This window comes from Heterocephalus glaber, unplaced genomic scaffold (assembly GCF_053883595.1).
Source record: "Heterocephalus glaber isolate CG9 unplaced genomic scaffold, H.glaber_assembly_v1.0 deba00001831, whole genome shotgun sequence".
NCBI lineage: Eukaryota > Metazoa > Chordata > Mammalia > Rodentia > Bathyergidae > Heterocephalus > Heterocephalus glaber.
Window position 1 is genome coordinate 527,375 of NW_028258491.1, and position 13,179 is coordinate 540,553.

The 13,179-nt window shown below is 39.3% G+C and overlaps 1 pseudogene; it reads right to left on the bottom strand.

Annotated features, from left to right (window-relative positions):
* Positions 1-6,905: 6,905 nt before the first annotated feature.
* On the bottom strand, positions 6,906-7,843 carry LOC147820612 (olfactory receptor 14K1-like; annotated as a pseudogene).
* Between the last annotated feature and the right edge of the window lie 5,336 nt (positions 7,844-13,179).

A 13,179-nucleotide genomic window follows, 5' to 3' on the forward strand; every position in this document is an offset into this window, starting at 1 on the left:
TAAGGAAAAGAGGGGAAGGGAAGGGAAGAGCAAGGAAGGGGAGGGAAGGGAAGAAATGAGAAGGAAAGAAAAGGAAAGAGAATGGAAGCAAAGAGAAGGGAAGGTCGTTCTACTTCCAAAGTCCTAATTCACTATGCATATTTAAAATTCCATCTGTAAGCCTGACTACAGAAGTCCATCTCATCCCTTCTTAACTACCTGCCTTACTCTTAAGTTAGCTAACTAAACTGTTTTCTACAAAGTGATGCAAAAATGTATTAGAAAATGAAGCACTTCAGACAACATGCCTGAAACATTCTTCAGCTGTATTGTAAAACACAGAAGTCTGAATGTAGGAAGAGATTTAACATGAAATTTAATGACAACAAAGTGGCTTAATCAAAAATACTCTTGGGAAACTATGGAATTAAATTTGAAGTATCCTATGCAGTTGATATCCTTCTAAGAAATCTCAAGGTGGTGCAAACTAACTCTGGAAACTCTGGAGCAGCATACAAGTTAATCAAAGTCAGAAATCACCAGAGTGCCCTGGAGAATGACAAGAAGGAGTAGCTGTTGTGAAATATTCAACTCTGTCTGCCACTCCAAGGCTCTCTGAAACTCATGAAAGATGAGCACACCTCATACTGAAATAAATAGAAAATGGCACTGGATGTTTCCAGCGATAGTTGCAAGAGACTTTTTGAAGAAATGATTTAAATGTGATGCAATAAATGAGAGATTCTAAAATTTTGTTATTCACTTAAAATCTTTAAATGAGTAGAACTTTGAGACTATGACTGTTGATATTAATATATTTCACCAGAGTTCAGAACTTAACTTATGCAAAATGTATGGGCCTATGCAAAAGCTTAGTTTAGTTATTATAAGTAGGCTGTCAGAGAAGCTGTGATAAGGTCCCATGGAAGAATTGACCAAGTAGCCAAGCATTCTTTAAGCTCAGAAATGTAAAAAAATTAATAATAATAATTCCACCCAGGTTAAGAACTAATTCAAGCAACTAAGGTGACTTAGAGATGAAAAGGTAGGGCTGGGGATTTAGCTCAGTGGTTCTGCCATCTTCCTCACAAGTGCAAGTTCCTGAGTTCGATCCTTGATACCAAACAAAAAAAAAAGTTTCCTTTTGGGCTGGGGATTTAGCTCAGTGGTTCCGGTGCCTGCCTCGTAAGTGCAAGATCCCGAGTTCAATCTCCAGTACCCCCCTCAATAAAAGAGATGAAAAGGTAAATTCAAGATCAAATTATTAAACACCAGGATAAGAATAGAGAGATAAGGATGTGTGTCTCTAGGAAGATGACTTTTATCCAAGATGTGCTGTCACAGACCTTCCCAGCTCAATACCTACAGGTATGCAGGATAAGTGTTCTCTGCTTGAACTCATCCCCTGTGAAGCAACCAAAGCATGTCTGGATTTCAGTCCCCTCTCGGTATCCAAGAGCTTTTCTCTTCTTATTAATCCTAATAAACAATCTCCTACATTCCTCCTTTTGTTCTTCAATTTGGAGAGACAGAGAACTCTGGTTTATATGAAATTAACTATCATGCTCTGTTTCACCTCCATTTATTGAAATGCTTGTGTTGCCGTTCCATTTCTCCTAAGTTAGAAGTTAGAAGTTGTATGTTTATGTCAATGGATGCTACTTATTTTGGTCCACAGCATGATCTTACACTTTAGAATGTGACCCCAAGGAGGCTGGACAATATTAGAAAGATGGAAAACTGCACCATGATCAGAGAATTCCTTCTGATGGACATCTCAAGTTTTAGTGAGCTCCAAGTATTGCAAGTTTGTTTTTCTTAGTGATTTATCTTGGATCTCTAGTTGGATACCTTGTAACTATTGCTGTCATAATTACATGCCATTGTCTTCACTCTCCAATGTACTTTCTTATAAGTAATTTGTCCCACATAGACCTCTGCAGCAATGCAGTTATTGGTCCCAAATCAATCATTAACTCCTTTTCAGGTAGCAACTCCATTTCACTAAAAGAATGTACTGCTCGAGTTTTCCTGTATATTTTCTTTGCATTTACAAAACTTCCTCTCCTGGTGGTCATGTCTTATGACTGCTATGTGGCCATTTGTCACCCTCTGCACTATGGGATAATCTTTACTCAGAGTCTGTGCATACAGGGAGTGGGGGGCTCCTGGGCCAGTGGCCTGGTCTATTCTGCTATCCACACAGCGACCACATTCAGGCTTCCCTTCACAAAATCCAATGGGATCCATCAATATTTCTGTGAAGTATTTCAAATTCTGAGGATTTCATCTGCACATGTCCATTTTACTGAATCCATGGTGCTTGTATTAAGTGTTTGTGTCATCATCCTGTGTTTTGTCTTTTTGCTTATGACATATGTTAATATATTTTCAACAGTGCTTAAGATTCCTTTGTTAGAAGCCCATCACAAAGGCATGTCCACCTGTATCCTACAGTTGGCAATTCTTCTTCTACTTTTAATTTCCAGGTTGGTTGCTTCCCTAGATCCCATAGCAAATAAAGGATATTTTTTAAAGTCTTCTAACAGCCATGTTCTATACAATGGTGCCCCTATTCATAAACCCCATCATTTACAGTCTTTGGAACACAAAGATTAATTCTACTTTAGGAGACCTGTTCAAATGACATTTTCAATTGTGAGCAGGGAATTTCTTGAAAAAAATGGAAAGCAAGATAATTTGCTATCATTTTATATTATATTGGATGTAAGTTTTAAATTCGAATGGACTGCTGTAAGTTATTTGGTGTTTGTGGTCCATATATTGATGGTCTGTGAGTGTGAGCTACAGATCTTACAGTATTTACATTTTTAAAACTATACTGGTGTAATTCATACCCAGTCCTTGAAAATACAAAATTGGCTCCTATTCCCAAAATGTTTTGGAGAATGTTTGAATGCTGTGAGTTAAACACAAAGAAAAGCATCATAAAAAGGTTGTGCCTTATGTATCAGAACCTTGCCAAGTGCCAGTAAAACTGAGAGAACATCAGGATTCTGGGTGCTATTGAGCTGGAAGAGAATGTTGAGTAGTTTAGGATGGAGAGGACTACTGGCTACATCGCTCTCTTTGTACGCATTCTTATCTCAAGGCTGGGCAAAGTAATGCAATGATGGGTTCTGGGAGGGAACTGAGGAACTGAGGGTACCTTGAGAGTGAAACACTTGAGACTCTCGCCACATCCCCCACACCATCTCCACTCAGGGCCCTGGGCCAGTGAAGACAGCTCACTCAGCAGAATGGAGGACTATGAGGTGACTGGGTTCCTAGAACAGATCTGTTGCTCTGGTTCTCCCTAAGTACTAGAGGCAATGATTGAGGCACCAAACTTTTAATACATCTAAGGAAATTGAATCTGTAGCCACAGATTGCATTGAGGAGCCAGTGCTGGTGTTGGATTTACCTGGAAATGTCCACATTTGTGCTGCTGTGTGATCCAATTTTCCATTTCTATGGCTGGCACCTTGGAAGAGCTCATATGACCACATGCTACAGGTCTGAGGGCTGCAGTCTGCAATGCTGGCTGTTGGTTCTAGTTATGGCAGGTGTTGTATTTACTGATATATTTTAAAATTCATGTTAATATTTCTGTTTTCTTTCAATAAATGTTGCTGTCTTGAAATGTGCTATTGCAATAGTGAGAATGAAATCTGTGGAGAATTCATTTCTTCTTATTATTTTTTCATAATTTAATCTCTATTTCCAATTTTATTTCAGGGTTAATGTAAGTACTGATTGCTTCCTTATTATTAATTTGTATTTTAAATCTATTTTATTATAAATTTTCCTTTCAAATATCACAAATGATATTTTTACTCATTAAAGTTATGTATACTCACCCAGACATATTTACACTATATATATATATTTACCATAAGACACTAGCTCCTTTTACTTTGCAATTTATTTTCATGATAGGAAATATGGACACAAAATCAGTTTATCCCTTTGAACATACTCATCTAAAGTATTTTTTGATTGTTTGTTTTGATACCAGGGATCAAACTTGGGAACTTGCACTTGGGAAGCAGTCTGTGGAACCACTGAGCTAAATCTCCAGCCCCCACCTGAAGTGTTAAGATGCCCTAACCTCCTCTCTACCTCACAGTATATATGGGGTAATTTTTAAAACACTTAACTTACTTTTAAATATTTAGATATAATCTGAAGTCCCTTCAAAAGATAACCCCCTGATATTTCTTTTCATGAAATGTAAATGATGTGTGGAATTAGAATAAAAATTAATGTACATTAGATTGATATTCCACAACATGATCAAGATTTATATTTTAATAAATTTTAAAGTAAAATTACAATCCTGAAACCATACTTCTGACTGAATCTTTGTGCATTTCCATTGCATGATCCTTTGGAATCCTTTAGTCTTTACAACTGATCTCACCAAAGAACTCTTGGTTATCTTTCTTTAGATCCCAGGACTTTAGAACTGTGGTATACTATTTTAACTCTTCTAAATACTTTTCAACTTGTCATTTGGAGCTGGTGAGACAGATATTTCCTAAGTGTATTACTTGTATCCACCCTATGAAGCAGAGCACTGATTTCAAGTGAAAATGTAATGCAGACTAAATAATGTTGTTAAAATTAGCAGAGCAAGGAGCAAATAGTCAGAAAACACTCCCATCTACTCTCTTTCCAGAGTTACAGGATTTAGCATCATTAGCAATTAGGATAAAGAACTTCCTTAAAATTACTTTTTGAAACCTTTATGGATTTTCCAGCACAAGTTGAAGAGTATGTGAAGAATCAATATTGAATAATCTCACTAAAATGTGGACTCTATAGATGTAGACCTAGTAGAGTATAAAGCTGAATGAGTTCACAGAGTCTGAGTTAAGTTTCACCATCTGAGGAGCAACTGTCCCCAGACACAGAGCTCCACTGAGTTAAGGTGGATACAGTATTTCCAGGATTCCTGTGATCATCACTACGATCCTAGGGATTTGGGAAAATATGCAGGAAGGCAGCAAAGAAGTGACCCAGAAGTTGAGGGTTCTCCATCCATCACTGTGTCAAAGCCTCAGCTGACAAATTTCAGGAGGTTGTGAAGAAAACCCCATACAGAAGGTGAAGGACATGCCTGATGACAAGGAAGAATTCTCCACACAGCCATGGAGAGGTAACATAGTCCATCTGTGACTCTTCAGGGCCTGAGGATCCCAGCCCAATCTCACTTCTCTTGATCTTGAATTTAAGCATAAGTCATCTCAGCTCTCCTTCATCAGACAGCCAGTTACCTTAATTTCCCCCTTAAAATATTGGTTGTATTTGTGACTGATGTGTACATTTGAGGTTTATCAGTCATTATGTCTGCATCTAAAGATTTAGTCATTCCCCAATGCCTTCATTCTCAATTGCACCTTTTTTTTTAATATTTCAATTCAGAGTTTCTATTAAAAAAGAGTCAATTTAAATTGATATATTCCTAAATACAATATTTTTTTCTTCAAAAACTTAGTTATATGGTGCATTTGAAATAAGCTGAATTAGCATCAAGACTTGTTAAAGGGGAAGCAAAAGCAAAACTGACTTTTGCTCACAGTTATGAATTTCATAGTAGAATAAATCAGTGAGTTCATGCTTTACCTGTCCATTCTGGCATACATATCTGAGTTCTTGGGTGATATCAACTTGCTTACTACATTGATATTTAAATTACTTTAATGGATGTATTCATGTTTCATCAGAAGATATATAAATTATTCTCTGACTTTCACATGTAAGTGTTGAGAGATTGAAAATGTGAAACCAAGTGCTTTAGAATTCTTCTGAGTCACATTCTATTTAAAATACACTTTGAAATTTCAGTACAATTTGTACAAATAGGAAAGTCCCCAAGACAGGTAATAGCATTTCAAAGGTATTCAGTGAACATACAGTGTCTGAAGGCATTGCCACGTGCCACAGCCTTTTCTATATCCTGTGTCATGGGCTCAGTATCAAAGGCCATGCCCCCTCTCTGGGACCCAGGTACCTCATCTGTACTGTGAGAGGCTCCTCCTGCCCTGGGTGAGGACAGGCAGTGTCAAAGTGTGCTTTCAAGATGGCAGTCAACTAACATGAATACCCTCTTCTGAAGGCACCAGTAAGCAGAAGACCAGGGAGACAGAACTGTGCTCTGTAGCCAGAGCAGCCAAGATTTTACAAATAGACTCTACTGGAAATGCCAGGTGATAGTGACTGTCTGGAAGAATTAGGACTTTTCACAGTGTTAGAAGCAGTACTCCTTGTCATGTTCATAGAGTCCAGTGTATAATTTAAAAGTGTCAGGAATGAGCATATTAGAGACAAACAACTTTCAGTAAACAGAAAGAGGTCTGCATCCAGAAACATAATTTATTTTAGAAAAAACAAAAATGTGAGAGATTAAATCTTTTATTATATAGAAAACATCAAACAAATATTCAACAAGTAAAACCTGTGATAAAATTAAGGACATTTAAAAAATTGCACAATTATGTTTAAATCATAAATTTAATTTAAAATAATTTTCACTGAAGACTGATAATAGGAAGTTATAATAAAGTCTAATTAACAAAATTTAGGAAGCACGATGAAAAGTCCAGAAAATTGAACATTGACAAAATACAGAGAAAGCCAGGAAAGATGAATGTTTAGGTGAAATGCACCTCAGACAATTCTCATGTATATAGAAAGTCAGGACAAGAACAAAACTCACAGAAAGACCAAGAGAAAAACCTTCATAATTTCTGTAACACAAGAGCTGTAAAGTAAAGGAGTATAAGAAATACATAACTTTCTACTGAAACTCACAATCTGAGATCACCAGAGGACCCTAGGACCTACTGGCCTCTATTGAGAAATCTCCTAAACAGCTAGTTAGGCAAAGAATGGTGGTAGGAATGTTGCTGCCTCCTTCAACTTTAGTATCCTTCTATTAGTCCCCTTCTCACCTTCCTCAGGACTTTACTTAGAGCTGAGTGAATGTCCCTGTTCCTCAGAGAGTAGGCCATGGGGTTCAAGGCTGGGGGTGCCACCGTGTAGAACACAGAGCACAGCAAGTCCAGAAGAGGACGTGCATTGGAGCTTGGCTTTAAGTAAGCAGCAGCACCTGTTAGGTGCTGACAACCACCAGGTGGGGCATAAAGTTGGAGAAGGCTTTGGACCTGCTCTGCCTGGATGGGATCCTCAACACAGTAGAGAAAATAAACACATAGGAGACCACGATGCAAACCAAACATGAGAATGCATAGAGGATGCCAAGGGCCACACTGACATTAATAGCAGCATGCTTCTCAGAACAAGTGAGCTCTGGAAGGGCAGGAACATCACAGAAAAACTGGTGAATCCTGTTGGAGCCACAGAACTCCAGGGAAAATGTCTCTGCTGAGTACAAGATTCCCAGGGCCCCTCCACTGAGCCAGGACACAGCCATCAACTGGACACAGCACCCTTTGTTCTTGATAGCCTCATAGTACAGAGGGTGGCAGATGGCCACATAGTGATCATAGGACATGGAAGTGAGGATTCCCACCTCTGACCCTGCCAAAAGGACCACCAAGAATAGCTGACACACACACCCCATGAAAGAAATGGAGTTGCTGAGGGCAATGGAGTTGAGAATGGATTTGGAGACTGTGGTGGAAATGAGGCACAGGTCCAAAAAGGACAAATGACTGAGGAAGAAGTACATAGGGGTGTAAAGGTGGCAGTCCAGAACTGTGAGGAGGAGGAAGGTCATATTCTCGAGCATGGTCACCAGGTAGATAAGGAAGAAGAAGGCAGCCTGCAGCCCCAGCAGCATGGTGCTATTAGTCAGTCTCAGGAGCAAGAGCCCACTAAGAAGTGTCTGATTCTTCATATTGTAAAGTCTTGAGGCACCTGCTGAGTCTAAAAGAAAAACGGTGAGTTAAAAATGTCATATTACATTGATGCGAGCTCACCTATGTTTGTCGCATCCCAGTTCTTTATAGTTTAATCTTGGTAATGGTTTCTATGTCCATTGAAAGATGAATGGATAAAGAAAATTGTCATATTTAGACACATTGGAGCACTACTCTACTGTCCTCAAAGAAAGATAAGCTTGAGGCCTTTAGTAGGAGAGTGGGTGCACCTGGAGCCCATGGCAATAACTAAACTCAATCAGACACACAAGCTTATAAATCACATAGTTTCTCTTCCATAAGGAACTCAAAGTATAAATAAAGATCAAATATAAGAGGTAGTAGGAAAGGGGAGATCTTTTATAAAAGGAAAGAGGATCAAGAGACTCAGGGAGGGGAGGGAAAGAGGTTATAGAAAAAATTGAGATGTGTTATTTATGTGCACCAACTCCTCACTGTGAATGTAGTCATTATGCACTGCAAATGTCTACTAAGACAAATAAACATTAAAGTCCATACAGCACATCACCTGTTATGTGTCTCTCTGTTCTGGAGACATGCTTAGTTCAGCATCATAAGTTAGACAGAAAGTTTAGAGCACAAAAATATTCATCTTTGTACTCAAATGAGGCATACAGCAATGATGGATATAAAACTCTAATGGTGATTCAGTTTAAATTTATTTTGAAAGATGAAAGAAATTTGACATATCTCCAAAATAGTGGGAAATTACTTTTGACTATTTTTTCCCACTAAGAGTCACAGGATTGGCTGTGTAAGAATAACTGAAGCAGGGTAAAGGGTGCACCTTTTCATCCATCAATATTATCCCCCTTGGTGTGATTTATGTGTGGATTACAAGTCAGGGGTGAAACATCTGCTGGAGGCATATGTGATATGTAAACTTGGCACCAATTGGGCCATCAATTGGGTGAGCTCTGTGAAGTGGAGCCTAAAGAAAGGCTCTCTGTGACAGGATATTCCATAACTTTGGAAATCTAGTAGTCCATTCAGTAGAAAGAAATGTAGGATTAGGAAAAAAAATGAAACATTTATCATTAAAAGTGATATTAAAATTGATTATTTGCTTCCCTTTCAAAAAACATTAAGATCATTCCCTATATTTTCATAGATTATTTAATTCCTTGGTGAATTAATAGCATTTATTATTTTTACATGAGTGGAATTATTTAGCATAGTAGTACAGAGCACTGAAAACTTCTCAAGCAACTTTGCCAAATTGAATTTCAAATATACAATGGCTGCGTACATAAAAGAGCAAAACTTGAGACTAATAGAAACAATTGGGGCCATGCTCTGGGAGGATTCTGTCCACACTGAGAACCAGCCCATGCTTGAGACAAGGGTACCCAGCAGAGAGGATATGTGTAACCTGGGCCCAGGTCCCCTGGAGTCCCCAGGGCAGGGGTCTGGCCTTGCTCTCGCTCAAGTCCCCAGTCCTTAGAGCCTCTTTGTCCTTTCTCTCACTCCAGTGACCTGCTTTCCTTCTCTGGGCAGCTGTTCTCCTCCTCAAGGGTAGAGATGTTTCTGTGAACCTCCAAAGGTGTCTCCAGGCCAGGCCATGCAGGCCCTCCTGTGATGCTCTTGGCTGAGTATGCAGTAGGGAGTGTGAGATGCATCCCTGCAGATCCCAGCTCATGCTGCTCTGCAGAGGCCATGAGGCCAAAGACTGGGGCACTTCACACTCCTCCCTAGGCAGACAAATCTGCCTGAGGAGATTCTTCTCCCTTTAAGATGAGCACTGTAATTCCCTGGTCTCCAAGTCTAACTGGTTTGTGCCCTCATAGGGGGGCAGAATCTGCTCAGCCTGATGGTTCAGCCTGGCAGCAATCAGATAGGTAGGGTCCTCTGTCCCAACATGGTGAACAGGCTCAGCCTTTCCCTCTATCCTGCAGAGAAGTGTTTCTCATACTCCCCACCCCGTGCTGATTTCTCAGCTTCTGACAAGCTCTGTTCTCTCTCACTGAGCTATAGTCCCAAGAGTGGAGCTGGGATGTGGAGATGAGATCTGACCAGAGCAGTTTCTCTTTCAGAACTGAGATATAATTTCCATTAATAAAAAATCATTTATATTAACATCTGAACACCAACCCTACTACTTTCACCAATAAAATTATTTGTGAAATACAAATGATTTTATATAGATTCTCCCACATTTGAATATTATGATTTTATTAGGAAGACTTAACATTTACCAAATTTCTGAAAAAAAATACTAGTACTTTCTATTTACATTATATAGAAAAAATGGTTTAAAGTCACCAGTAGGTGACATTAAGACAAAATACTGTCTTATTGGAAATGTACCCATATTTTAATGTTAAGCATAGGTTTCAAATAACTCAATATTTTTTTAAAACACCATGAAAATTGTCTTCCATATCTTTAGACAAAATCTCTATCAGGATGACAGATAAAATTTAAATTCTATTTTAATAATCTAATTTCACATTTACTTTCAAAGATGAAGCACTAAAGAGAAAAAATCAAAATTGAATAGATGATAAAACACAAGGAATAAAATTTTCCCTTATGTTCACTTTATTTTTTAATGAAAGCAGAGGAGAATAACATAACATATAGAAGACTAAAGGGAAAGGGAAAATGAATTTTAAAAGTGGCTTTTGAAAGATAAAAAAGAAGATCAAATTCCTGGAAAATATGGGACTTGAGTCAGTCAGTCTACAGATGCACACACACACAAGTACACGCAAACACACACACACACACATGCACACAAACTCCCCATACTGCTCCCCAGACCTGCGTTTTGGAAGCTGACTGAACTGTTTGCAGTCTTCCTTATTCCAACAACAGTGGACTTCAACATAACATTTTGTAACATCCACTGATTTTTTGAGGATGACTTCCACTTCTAACATGCTATTAAAATGTATATGTTTAAGACATATGGCTTTCCAGAAGAAGTCCTGCCCAAACCTTTAGCAAAATATTAGTGATACAAAGAAAAAATATGGGTAGTTAAAAAGTTGAAAGTTATGGAAGGAGGTATGATGATTGAAAATCGCTGGACATGTGTATTATAGAGGTCAGCAAATAGAGTTTCACATAAAAAGACACAGCATCATGTGCTTCAGCTCTTATCTTGAAGCAATCTTATCTTTTATTATAATACAGGGTGAGTTGTATGGGGATAAACTGATTAAAGTGCAGGGTCAGCAGCTGTGAGAGATGAGATCAAGGAATGCTGAACATTAAGGATGCACTTTCCTTGTCCTGCCCTAAAGCCAAAGAAACATGGCCCTAGTGTTATGTGGGGTGCATGGTGTCCTAGCGTATTCCTATAGCAGTGGGCTGGCCATTTCATAAATCAAAGTAACTGGGCAGTGTGAGAATGGTAAAGGAATGGGGAGAAAGAGACGGGATGAAAGCAGAAGTGGGGAAGTGATGGACACAGATGGAGAGAGAGCTACACATTAGTTTGGGGGAATGAGGGATTGAGGAAGCAAAATACTATAGAAGGGAAAAAACTTCATGGGGAAAAAACTTCATAGGAAAAGAGACTTTTTTCAATTGGAACAGAATATAAACAGAACATTTTAATTTTCTCCACCACCCCCACCACACACACACCCAATTGTGTGAGCAAGAATGGACAGAGCTTATCCAGGAGGAACATTTGAACCTGACATTCATAGAAATCATGCATGGCAATGCGGCTGATTTTCTGAAGAGTAAATTAATGACTTTGGGGTACAGTGAAGGAGACTGTGGCTCCTGTCCTGTGTCTCTTGCAGCTGTTTGTCCAAGAAGGGCAGGCCTGGGCTGGGGACTTAGCTCGGTGGTTCCAGTGCCTGCTTGTAAATGCAAGGTCCCGAGTTAAATCCCCAGTACCAAAAAAAGAAAAAGAAACAAAAGAAAAAAAGAAAGGAAGGGCAGGCCCTTTAAGCACTCACAAGCTGACCGTGCAGGGCTTCTCCCAGGAGAACACAGCAGCTGTGTACTCTGCTTCCTCCAATCTCACAGCCTGGAGACCAGGCAGGCACTCATGACTACAGGCTGCTCCTGTGCCCTTTCCTCCAGTGAAACACAAGGGAGAGCTCTGTAGCTCCTTAGAGTAAACCTCCAGCAGCCCTCTCTCAATATGCCCCAAGACTGGGACTGGAATCCATGTGTTTCTCAAGATCTATCACCTAAAAGACTGCATCCACATGACCTTTGAAAGTAGAAATCTCAGCTCAGTTTCAGCTCAGAGGGATCCTATGAGACACAGTGCTGTGACTTTGGTTCTCAATGGATTTAATTGAAGTCCTTGAGCCACTACACTTCCTAGGACATTGATTTTACCCTGGATTACAATCAGCCTCAGTGAGCACAGCTTCCCTTCATGTTGGTACTGTGCCCCAGATGCCTGTGTATGGATTTTCCCTGAGCAAGGCAGATCCAGATTCTGAGATCCCCTTTTGGGTGTGGACCACTCCCTCATGAGCTCCCCAAGAATCCCGGCTCCACTTGGGTGGAAGCTACATCCAATGGACACTCAGCATGGGCTTCTCCAGCTCTGGGATAAGATGGGGTTTATTTTTGGAGCCCGATCCAATAACATTCTTCTTATATTCTAGTAACAGACCCACAAAGCCTCACTCATTGCTCATAATTTTCCTTCAAGTTATTGACAGTACCATGGATCATGCACTCTCCACATTGCTTGTTTCTAGAACATATATTATTATTATTTCTCCATCAATTTTGAAAGATAGTTTTGCAGGGTACATCAATCTGTGTTGGAGGCTGTTTTCCTTTAGGGCTTGAAATACATCACTCCAAGTTCTTCTTGCCTTGAGGGTTTGCATTGAGAAGTCTGCTGTGATTCTGGTGGGCTTTTCTTTGTATATGATTTGTTTCTTTTCTCTCACTGCTTGTAGAATTTTGTTCTTCCATTGGATTTCTGGAATCCTAACTATTATATGCCTATGTGTAGATTTTTTTTGATCAAGGCTCTTTGGAGTCCTATATGCCTCACTTATCTGTATGTCAAGTTCTTTCCCCCTCTTTGGGAAGTTTTCTGCCATCACTTCTGTGAATAGCTTTTTTTTTATGTCATCTGCACTCTCTCCTCTTTCTTCATTGGCTCCAATCAGTCTTATGTTATTCTTCTTTGCATCATCTAGCAGCTGCTGGATTGATTTCTCATGTTCCCTTACAATTTTAAAGCAATTTTTCTTTTCCTCCCCACTAATTGCAATCTTATCTTCTATATGTGAAATTCTATCCTCATATCGGTTCATTCTGCTGTGCAGACTTTTGATGGAGTTTTGAATCTCTTGGAAAT